General features: G+C 49.3%; 4 non-coding genes across 4 annotated transcripts; all 4 read right to left on the bottom strand.

The window, feature by feature from the left end:
- Nucleotides 1-962: 962 nt before the first annotated feature.
- Nucleotides 963-1,034, bottom strand: TRNAC-GCA (transfer RNA cysteine (anticodon GCA)). Its single transcript has one exon. It is a non-coding gene; the product is annotated as a tRNA-Cys (tRNA).
- A 1,022-nt stretch (nt 1,035-2,056) lies between these two features.
- Nucleotides 2,057-2,128, bottom strand: TRNAC-GCA (transfer RNA cysteine (anticodon GCA)). Its single transcript has one exon. It is a non-coding gene; the product is annotated as a tRNA-Cys (tRNA).
- Nucleotides 2,129-6,777: 4,649 nt separating this feature from the next.
- On the bottom strand, nt 6,778-6,849 carry TRNAC-GCA (transfer RNA cysteine (anticodon GCA)). The gene has a single exon. It is a non-coding gene; the product is annotated as a tRNA-Cys (tRNA).
- A 1,852-nt stretch (nt 6,850-8,701) lies between these two features.
- On the bottom strand, nt 8,702-8,773 carry TRNAC-GCA (transfer RNA cysteine (anticodon GCA)). Its single transcript has one exon. It is a non-coding gene; the product is annotated as a tRNA-Cys (tRNA).
- Nucleotides 8,774-11,749: the final 2,976 nt, after the last annotated feature.

Genomic DNA, 11,749 nt, shown 5'->3' on the forward strand with positions numbered 1-11,749 from the left:
CCAGTCCTCATCCTCAGAGGTCCTTCTGGAGTAACTAACGGGTACAACATGCCCATACCCATCACCCCACTCCGCCTGCCACAGAAGGCCTTTCTGCTGTGTCTCATGTTTCTTCTGACATTTAAAAAATATTTTATTGGTTTTACAGAGGAATGAGAAGGAGAGGGAGATAGAAACATCAATGATAAGAGAATGATTGATTGGCTGCCTCTGCATATCCCACACTGGGGATTGATCCTCTAACTCAAGCATATGCCCTCACGAGGAATCAAACTGTGACTTCCAGCCACTGAGCCACACTGGCTAGGCCACAGCCTTTACTTTTTTTATTTTTAAATATATATTTCATAAATTTTTTTTTTACAGAGAGGAAGGGAGAGGGATAGAGAGTTAGAAACATGGATGAGAGAGAAACATCAATCAGCTGCCTCCTGCAAACCCCATACTGGGGATGTGCCCACAACCAAGGTATATGCCCTTGACCAGAATTGAAATTGGGACCCTTCTTTTCGCAGGCCGACACTCTATCCAATGAGCCAAACCGGTTAGGGCTAGAGCCTTTACTTGTGACATGGTTCTCAAATCCTTACAGTCACCCCTGGGAAGTAGGAAGCTGTATTTCCATACATCACAAGTGGTAGCAACAAGAACTAGGGGTCAGCCATCTTCTGGAAATTACCGTGAGGTTGAGAAAATGAAGATGTTAAGAGAAAGAAAGGGAAGTCCCTCCACAAGCCATGAAGGGCAAGAGTCCCGGTCCTGGTGGTCTGGGCTCACTTCATCAGTCTCCTCAGTTTAATGTGACCACAGTGGGCGCTGTCTGGATGATGGTCAGGGGAGGATGCGTGGAGCTGGTGCCGATCCAAATTCTAAATTTTTTAAATCACATTTAACATTCAAATGAGTAAGGAAGAGGCAGAAATTTCAGCACCAACCTCAGTAACTAAAGGGGTCCAAGAAGTAGGGGGCACCTGGATTTGAACCAGGGACCTCTTGATCTGCAGTCAAATGCTCTACCACTGAGCTATACCCCCACTTACATATAATCTTTCATTAGCACTGTTTCACCCATGGCGCTGGATGCAGGATAGCTGCCTGTCTACATGTCACGGATGTTTCTGCATGTCCCAGAACATGGCAACTCTTCTCACTGTAGTTCACTGTCTTGTCTTCAGCCCTCCTCTTCCTCAGGTCATGATAACAGCACCAGCCTTCACACCTGGAAAGGCCATTAGAGTCTACACTAGTGTTTCTACCTAAACCAGCACATACTTATCAGAACAATCATGGTCAGGTCCAGGTCCTCAGTGAACCTCACACTCAGTGCCGGGAGAGCCTCGTCCCTATTCTAAGGTCTCAAGAAGGGTGCTCCTTGTTCCACTCATTCAGTCAGTCAGTCACTCAACAAACACAGAGCATGTGAGGTACCAGCTCCTGTCATCCATGTTGAGGACACAGAGACTTAAACATTGTCCTTGTTCCAATAGGAGACAAAATCTTGAACCAAAGACTTTGCACAAGAGTGGCAGAAGCCCAAGAAGAGAGTCCTGGGAGCAGGGAGTGAGGAGCTGCCCTGCCTGGAGAGTCAGAAAGGGCTTCCTTGGGGAGATGGACAAGGAAGAGTTTTCCAGAAGAAGCTGGAGAAAATTTCAGGCCAAGGGAGGAAGAAGAACAAAGGGAAGAGTGGGTCAGGCATGTCCGGAGCTCAGGGAGGCTTCAGGTGATGTCACACATGTGGGCTCATGGAGCCTGGAAACATTTTGGCTTCCTGCAAAGGCCAAAGGCAGGAGTGGGACTGGAAGCAGACCTATGACACACAGCGTGACAAGCCATGACCTCATTGAATCCTCACAAGCACCCTTGTGTTGTCTAATTGCAGCACATTTTGGCCAGAACAGAACCCAGGCCCAGGGAGCACCCGAGCACACTACTGGCCCTAGAACACAGCACAGTCAATATGGGAGTGAGGAGCCATCCACTCCAGGGGCCACTATGGATAACAAGAGCAATCATGTGGCTCTTTATTTAGCACTTCACACTAAAAGTGAGTTGAGGAAGGGGGCACCCGGATTTGAACCGGGGACCTCTTGATCTGCAGTCAAATGCTCTACCCCTGAGCTATACCCCCACACCTGCTTATGAACCTTAATTACACCTCTTCAACTGTGCACCTGACTCCTAGTTCTGGAATCCTACAGCCCCGCCTCTGGGAGCAGGCAGCCTGCCCTATGACATCCTGTCTCCCACTGTCATCACTTGCTCACTCATCTGCCTGTAAACACCTGCTGACCACCTTCTATGTGCCAGACTCATCCTGCCTGCTTCCATTTTCTGCCTTTCTGGCCCCACTTCCCTCTGCCACCCGGTTCTGTCTGCCCTACAGTGGGCAGTCATTGCTTTCCCAGCCTAAGAGAGCCCTGGTCCCCTCTGCCCTCTCCTAACAGGGCACTGGGGGGCAGTAAAGTCTACATGGGTAGAAAAGCAGATCTGGCCAGGACACCACACCCTGAGACAGAAGGCCCCTTTCTCCCTTTCCACCATCTACTTCACCCACTCAAACCCCTGTCATCCACTCAAAATGATCATCATGGTGGAGGAAAAAGGTGAACCAGCCCAACTCCCTCTCAAGGGGAAAACTGATATGAGGAGCGGGTGGAACCCTGGTAACTTGCTTGTAGCCCCCAGGGCCTGGAGGACACTGCACAGCAGAGGCAGGCAGCTGTGTGAGAGCAGGGAGAATGGGGAGGCAGCCAGCAACGAGGCTGTCCTCTCATCTGAAAGGCTCATAACAGTGTGGGACACAGCCAGAGAGAGAGCAACCCTCTCACCCTCTGCATGGATAGAAAACAAAAGAAAGGTACTGTGCGCTCTGAAGCCTTCCCAGTGCCACCCACTCCATCTCCCCTCCACAAGGAAACAGTCCGCTGTGTGTCTCTGTTGCTCACAGGGCTTTGGGGACGTAGCTCTTTTGTCCTGAAATACTGAGGAGGGTCCAGGACCCCATGGGCTGGTTTACTCAGCCTGGAGAGGATTTCAAACTTCCTGTGCTCCCCTAAGCCTTGGTCCTCCAACATGAACTGGCATCAGAATCCCCAGAGGAACGTGTTAAAACTGCAAGCCCAGTCCTAGTGAAGGAGACCCATCTGCACCTTTCCTAGAATTCCTGCAGGAGGAGCCACCGGGAAGCATCCAGTCAATGAAGCAGCCTTACCCCAAACTGTCTGGTCCACAGTAAGCAGCAGAGGGAGCATAGGCAGCCTCCAGAGCAAGGCCTGACCTGGCTGAGGGAGGAGCAGAGCTCTCCCCTGATGCGTTTGGAAAGCTTACAGAGAGGGTGGGATGCAAGAAAGTCACTGCTTGGTTATTCTTTTTTTTTTTTTTAATTAAATCTTTATTGTTCAGATTATTACAGTTGTTCCTCTTTTTTCCCCCCATAGCTCTCCTCCACCTGGTTCCCACCCTACCCTCTGCCCTTACCCCCGCCACCCACTGTCCTCATCAATAGGTGTATGATTTTTGTCCAGTCTCTTCCCGCACCCCCACACCCCTTTCCCCCCCACCCCCCAGAATAATCAGTCCACTCCCTTTCTATGCCCCTGATTCTATTATATTCACTGGTTTATTCTGTTCATCAGATTATTTATTCACTTGATTTTTACATTCACTTGTTGATAAATGTGTACTTGTTGTTCATAATTTGTATCTTTACCTTTTTCTTCTTCTTCCTCTTCTTAAAGGATACCTTTCAGCATTTCATATAATACTGGTTTAGTGGTGATGAACTCCTTTATGTTTTTCTTATCTGTGAAGCTCTTTATCTGACCTTCAATTCTGAATGATAGCTTTGCTGGGTAAAGTAATCTAGGTTGTAGGTTCTTGCTATTCATCACTTTGAATATTTCTTGCCACTCCCTTCTGGCCTGCAAAGTTTCTGTTGAGAAATCAGCTGACAGTCATATGTGTACTCCCTTGTAGGTAACTAATTGTTTTTCTCTTGCTGCTTTTAAGATTCACTCTTTGTCTTTTGCTCTTGGCATTTTAATTATGATGTGTCTTGGTGTGGTCCTCTTTGGATTCCTTTTGTTTGTGGTTCTATGCGCTTCCTGGACTTGGAAGTCTATTTCTTTCACCAGGTAGGGGAAGTTTTCTGTCATTATTTCTACAAATAGGTTTTCAATATCTTGCTCTCTCTCTTCTTCTGGCACCCCCATAATTCAGATGTTGGTATGCTTGAAGTTGTCTCAGAGGCTCCTTACACTCTCTTGATATTTTTGGATTCTTTTTTCTTTTTGTTTTTCTGGTTGGGTGATTTTTGCTTCTTCGTATTTCAAATCTTTGACTTGATTCTTGCAATCCTCTAGTCTGCTGTTGGAACTCTGCATAATATCCTTTATTTCAGTCAGTGTATGCTTAATTTCTAGTTGGTCCTTTTTCATAACCTCGAGGGTCTCACTAGATTTATGGAGGGTCTCACTACATTTATTGGTGGTTTCTAGAAAATTCTTGAAAAACCTTAAAAGTGTGGTTTTGAACTCTATATCCAGTAGTTTGATTTCCTCCATTTCTGTCATTTGTGACTTGTTTCTTTGTCTCTGCATTTTTTATGTTTCCCTGTGTTGATAGAGTGGCTTTCTGTGTTAGGTGTCTTATAGGGCCCAGTGGCTCAGCCTCCCCAATTACCTGAGGTGGACACTCTTGGTGCACCCCTTTGTGGGCTTTGTGCACAGTCTTGTTGTAGTTAAGCCTTGATTGTTGTAGGTAACACTGGGAGGAATTGGCCTCTAGGCCAATTGGCTGTGAGAATCAGCTGTGTCTGCAGTGGGAGAACTTCTGAGCTGGAGACACCCTTCTGGGGCAAGACTTGCTTCAGTGGGGCTTTGGTGCTCACTGAGTCTGCCCCCTGAGTGTGTCCCTTATGGATCTGAGGAGTTGTAATCTGGATGGTCCCACTCTGACCACTGGGTACACTGGCTCTTGGGTATCTAAGGAGGTGCTAATTTAGCCTCTGTCTGAGGCTATCCAGCAGGAGCTATGGAGAGATTCCTCTTCTTTGTTTGGGGTTTGGAGGTGCCCAGATGAGGCCCAGCTGTGAAGCAATGCAAGCTGCTTTGGGGCCTTGGACCTTCTTTTGGAAGTTCTGGGTCTCTCTCATTCAGCTGCAGTTTGTTTGGTAATTTTCAAGTTGCAAAGGGCCAGGTCTTTCATATTCAAAAGCCTCTGTGCACAGCTTGGGTGGGGCAGGGTCTCAGGGGATCAACAGGGCGGAGCAAACAGCTATGGCTGATCCTCAGCCCTGCCCTAAGAGGCCCCGGGTCTCAGTGTCCCGGTAATCGCTGCAAATACCTCTAAGAGAAAGCCACCCTCGAGTTCTGCCTGATGCCAGACAGTCTAGTTTCTCCCCGTATGAGTCTGGGTCCCCAGAGACTCGCCCAGAACTGGAGTTCAGAGCAGTCGGGAGCTTGAGAGTCCCTCCCAACTGAAAAAGACAACCTCGTCCTCAGCCGCCAGGCCTTTCCACATATGCCGAGTCCTCAGTTGCCAGCCCTTTCTGCGCGCACCTCGGTACCTCTGCACTTAACTTCTGCACCTCCTCTGAGTCTCAGTGTGCTTTTCTCTTTCCTTCTAGTTGTAGAATTTCCACTCAGCCAGCCTTCCTGTGGTTCTGGATGATGTCCGTTTTGTCTTTTAGTTGTATTTTTTAAGTGGTTGTGCGAGGCAGCAATTTCAGGTGTTTACCTATGCCGCCATCTTGGTTTCTCCCGCTCGGTTCTTCTTTGAAAGCTGCTAAGACCACAGGTCCAAACCAAGTCCCATGAGGACCTCATGCCCCAAACCCCAGAACTCATTTCAACCCCACGCAGGAGCAAACCCCGGCTCCATGGCCGAGCTGAACTGGGCCTGGAGGGACCTATGACTTAGGGGTACTTCAGCCAGGCCCTGCCTGCTACACACCTCCCTGTCCTGCCACCCCTGCTTAGAGGCCCAGCCTAGTGGCCAAAGGCTCCTTAACCCCAGGGAAGCAGTAACAGCACTCACAGAGACAGAACTTCCTGCAGGCTCTGGTGCCACGTGAAGGGCAGGACAGCGAGGAGCAGAGGCCAATTCATAGTTCGTCTCCATGAGACCTTGGGCAAGTCATTTAACCCCCCTGCCTTTCATTCCATAACATCTGAAAATGGGAATTAAGGGCACTTCTCCTTCCTGAAGACAGAGGGCTGATAAATGATCTCAAAATGCTGCCAGCACTCAGACCCACAAGGCTCATTGGATTCAATAAAGAAAGAAAACCAAGGATTTAGGGCCAGCCTCTTACCCAGGGACAGGGATGTAAAATACTTCAAATCAGGTCCAGTCGCTACTCCCCAGGCCAAAATAAGAGGGCATTGCTGACCAAATGCTGGGCAAAGGCAAAAGCGTCTCCATTATGTTTGCTTCAGAGAAAAGGCAGGGACCAGAGGCAAAAAGGATCCAAGGTCAGGGCCCCTGAGTTCCCAGGAGTGGGACTCGGCCATTGTCACTGGAGGAAGGCCTATGACACACAGCATGACAAGGCATGACCTCACTGTATCCTCACAAGCACCCTGTGTTGTCTAATTGCAGCACAGTTTGGCTAGAACAGAACCCAGGCCCAGGGAGCACCAGAGCACACTACCAGCCCTAGAACACAGCACAGTCAATATGGGAGTGAGGAGCCATCGGGGACCAGGGGCAACTATGGGGACAAGAACAATCATTTGGCTCTTTATTTAGCACTTCACACTAAAAGTGAGTTGAGGAAGGGGGCACCCGGATTTGAACCGGGGACCTCTTGATCTGCAGTCAAATGCTCTACCCCTGAGCTATACCCCCAAGCCTGCTCATGAACCTTAATTACACTTCTTCAACTGTGCACCTGACTCCTAGTTCTGGAATCCTACAGCCCCGCCTCTGGGAGCAGGCAGCCTGCCCTATGACATCCTGGTTCTCACTGTCATCACTTGCTCATTCGTCCTCCTGTAAACACCTGCTGACCACCTTCTATGTGCCAGACTCATCCTGCCTGCTTCCATTGTCTCCCTTTCTGGCACCACTTTCCTGTACCATCCGGTTCTGTCTGCCCTATAGTGGGCAGTCATTCCTTTCCCAGCCTAAGAGAGCCCTGGTCCCCTCTACTCTCTCCTACTAGAGCACTGGGGGGCAGTTACGTCTGCATGGAAAGGGAATACTCGTGCACTGCTGGTGGAAATGCAGACTGGTGCAGCCACTACAGAAGACAGTATGTAGTTTCCTCAAAAAGTTAAAAAAGGAACTCCCATTTGACCCAGTGATCCCACTTCTAGGAATATATCAGAAACACCAATCAGAAAGGATATATGCGCCCCTATGTTCATAGCAGCACAATGTACCATAGCTAAGATTTGGAAACAGCCTAAGTACCCATCAGCAGATGAATGGATTAGACAACTGTGGTACATCTACACAATGGAATACTATGCTGCTGTGAAAAAGAAGTTATTCTTACCATTCACAACAGCATGGATGGAACTGGAGAGCACTATGCTAAGTGAAATAAGTCAGTCAGTGAAAGAAAAATACCACATGATCTCACTCGTTTATGGATAATAAAGACCATTATAAACTGATAAACAAAAATAGATACAGAGGCAGAGCAGGATCGTACAGACTGTCAAACTACAGCAGGAAGGCTGGGGAAAGTTGGGGGGCGGTTTTGGAGGGTAAGAGATCAACGAAAGGACTTGTATGCATGCATATAAGCATAACCAATGGACACAAGACACTGGGGGGTAGGCGAGGCTGGGGGAATGTCAAGGGGGGAAAAAACAGGAGACATATGTAATACTATCTGTAATACTTTAAGCAATAAAACAAAATTTTTTTTAAAAAGAAAGGCCATTAGAGTCTACACTGGTGATTCTACCTAAACCAGCACATACTTATCAGAACAATCAGTCCAGGTCCTCAGTGAACCTCACACTCAGTGCCGGGAGAGCCTCGTCCCTATTCTAAGGTCTCAAGAAGGGTGCTCCTTGTTCCACTCATTCAGTCAGTCAGTCACTCAACAAACACAGAGCATGTGAGGTACCAGCTCCTGTCATCCATGTTGAGGACACAGAGACTTAAACATTGTCCTTGTTCCAATAGGAGACAAAATCTTGAACCAAAGACTGCACAAGAGTGGCAGAAGCCCAAGAAGAGAGCCCTGGGAGCAGGGATTGAGGAGCTGCCCTGCCTGGAGAGTCAGAAAGGGCTTTCTGGGGGAGATGGACAAGGAGGACTTTGCCAGAAGAAGCTGGAGAGGATTTCAGGCCACGGGAGGAGGAAGAACAAAGGGAAGAGTGGGTCAGGCATGTCCGGAGCTCAGGGAGGCTTCAGGTGATGGCACACATGTGGGCTCATGGAGCCTGGAAACATTTTGGCTTCCTGCAAAGGCAGGAGTGGGACTGGAAGCAGACCTATGACACACAGCATGACAAGCCATGACCTCATTGAATCCTCACAAGCACCCTGTGTTGTCTAATTGCAGCACAGTTTGGCTAGAACAGAACCCAGGCCCAGGGAGCACCAGAGCACACTACTGGCCCTAGAACACAGCACAGTCAATATGGGAGTGAGGAGCCATCGGGGACCAGAGGCAACTATGGGGACAAGAACAATCATTTGGCTCTTTATTTAGCACTTCACACTAAAAGTGAGCTGAGGAAGGGGGCACCCGGATTTGAACCGGGGACCTCTTGATCTGCAGTCAAATGCTCTACCCCTGAGCTATACCCCCACACCTGCTTATGAACCTTAATTACACCTCTTCAACTGTGCACCTGACTCCTAGTTCTGGAATCTTACAGCCCCACCTCTGGGAGTAGGCAGCCTGCCCTATGACATCCTGGCTCTCACTGTCATCACTCGCTCACTCGTGCACCTATAAACACCTTTTGACCACCTTCTATGTGCCAGGCTCATCCTGCCTGCTTCCGTTTTCTCCCTTTCTGGCCCCACTTCCCTCTGCCACCTGGTTCTGTCTGCCCTACAGTGGGCAGTCATTGCTTTCCCAGCCTAAGAGAGCCCAGGTCCCCTCTGCCCTCTCCGAATAGGGCACTGGGCGCAGTCAAGTCTACATGGGTAGAAAAGCAGATCTGGCCAGGACACCACACTCTGAGACAGACGGCCCCTTTCTCCCTTTCCACCACGTGCTTCTCCCCCTCAACCCCTTTCATCCACTCACGTTGATCAACGTGGTGGAGGAAAAGGTGAACCAGCCCAACTCCCTCTTAAGGAGAAAACTGATTTGAGGAGGGGGTGGAACCCTGGTAACTTGCTTGTGAGCCCCTAGGGCCTGGAGGACACTGCACAGCAGAGGCAGGCAGCTGTGTGAGAGCAGGGAGAATGGGGAGGCAGCCAGCAACGAGGCTGTCCTCTCATCTGAAAGGCTCATAACAGTGTGGGACACAGCCAGAGAGAGAGCAACCCTCTCACCCTCTGCATGGATGGAAAAGCCAAGAAAGGTACTGAGTGCTCTCAAGCCTTCCCAGTGCCACCCACTCCATCTCTCTGCCACATGGAAACAGTCCGCTGTGTGTCTCTGTTGCTCACAGGGATTTGGGGACGTAGCTCTTTTGTCCTGAAATACTGAGGAGGGTCCAGGACCCCATGGGCTGGTTTACTCAGCCTGGAGAGGATTTCAAACTTCCTGTGCTCCCCTAAGCCTTGATTCTCCAACATGAACTGGCATCAGAATCCCCAGAGGAACGTGTTAAAACTGCAAGCCCAGTCCTAGTGAAGGAGACCCATCTACACCTTTCCTAGAATTCCTGCAGGAGGAGCCACCGGGAAGCATCCAGTCAATGAAGCAGCCTTGCCCCCAAACTGTCTGGTCCACTGTTTGCAGCAGAGGGAGCATAGGCAGCCCCCAGACAAGGCCTGACCTGGCTGAGGGAGGAGCAGAGCTCTCCCCTGATGCGTCTGGAAAGCTTACAGAGAGGGTGGGACGCAAGAAAGTCACTGCTCGGTTCTTCTTTGAAAGCTGCTAAGACCACAGGTCTGACACAAGTCCCATGAGGACCTCATGCCCCAAACCCCCGGTCCTCATTTGAAACCCATGCAGAGTAACCCCTGGCTCCATGGCCGAGCTGAACTGGGGTTGGAGGGACCTCTGACGTAGGGGTACCTCGGCCAGGCCCTGCCTGCTACACACTCCCTGTCCTGCCACCCCTGCTTAGAGGCCCAGCCTAGTGGCCAAAGGCTCCTTAACCCCAGGGAAGCAGTAACAGCACTCACAGAGACAGAACTTCCTGCAGGCTCTGGTGCCATGTGAAAGGCAAGACAGGGAGAAGTTGAGGCCAATTCATAGTTCGTTTCCATGAGACCTTGGGCAAGTCATTTAACCTCCCTGCCTTTCATTCCATAACATCTGAAAATGCGAATAAAAGGCACTTCTACCTTCCTGAAGACAGAGGGTTGATAAATGATCTCAAATTGCTGCCAGCACTCAGACCCACAAGGCTCATTGGATTCAATGAAGAAAGAAAACCAAGGATTTAGGGCCATTTTGTTACCCAGGGACACGGATGGCTCATGGTTCCCCTTCATTGATAAGCTGGCAGAGTTCTTCCTGCCAGTCTCCAGGTCCTGAGACTCATGGCCATATCTTCAGCAGTCACAGGCATCTGACTGTGCCCACACCAACATGAGTTACAGCCATTTCAGGAAATAGCTCAAATCAGTTTCAGTCTCTACTCCCCATTCCCAAATAAGAGGGCATTGCTGGTCAAAAGCAAAGCATTTCCATTATGTTTGCTTCAGATAAAAGGCAGGGACCAGTAGCTAAAAGGTGCAAGGTCAGGGCTGTTGGGTTCTGGTCCCCTCTCCTGGTACAGACACATCTTCTGTGATTTTCCTTACCTAAGCCAGTGCTCATCTTCAGAGGTCGTTCTGGAGTAATAGGTACAATCATATCCATTCCACCTGCCACAGATCTTTCTGCTGTGTCCCACTTTTCTTCTGACATTAAAAAAATATTTTTATTGATTTTATTGATTGAGGGAGAGATAGAAACATTAATGATGAGCGAATCATTAATTGGCTACCTCCTGCACATTTCACACTGGGGTTTGAGCCTCCAACCGGGGCATGTGCCCAGACCAGGAATTGAATTGTGACCTGGTTCATAGGTCGATGTTCAACCATTGAGTCACACTGGCTGGGCAACTTCTGAAATTTAAAAAAAAAATGCTTTTATTGACTTTTTTTTTTTTAGAGGGAGATAGAATCATTAATGAGAGAGAAACATCAACCAAATGCCTCCTGCACACCGCCGACTAGGGATCAAGCTCGCAATATGGGGATGTGCCCAGACCGGGAATTGAACCAGCAACCTCTTGGTGCATGGGTCCATGCTCAACCACTGAACCACACAAGCTGGGCTCTTCTGACATTTTTTAAGCCTTTTAAAGTCAACTGGTTACTGAAATTAGGAGCCAAGAGGTCAGGCTTTGCAGCTACAGGCCCTCCCTCCACTGAGTATAAGGCGCTTGTTGAATCCAAGCAGGATCCTTCACCTCCACCTGGTTCCTGTTCCTGGGGGGCCTCCCTCTTGCTGCCAAGGACGGGGGCAGCCCCAGGACCCAGAAGTTCCTGTTCCTCATCAGGTTCTCCATGTTCTCCAGCCGCCTTTGCAATAGCTTCCCTAGCACAGCCCATTTGCCATGCAGTTGGTTCCTGAACTTAAAGGTCATTTATTTAAATTGAATTTATT

Source organism: Myotis yumanensis, unplaced genomic scaffold, assembly GCF_028538775.1.
Source record: "Myotis yumanensis isolate MYYU_CA2020_CCGP unplaced genomic scaffold, mMyoYum1.0.hap1 SCAF_9, whole genome shotgun sequence".
In the NCBI taxonomy this organism is placed as follows: Eukaryota; Metazoa; Chordata; class Mammalia; order Chiroptera; family Vespertilionidae; genus Myotis; species Myotis yumanensis.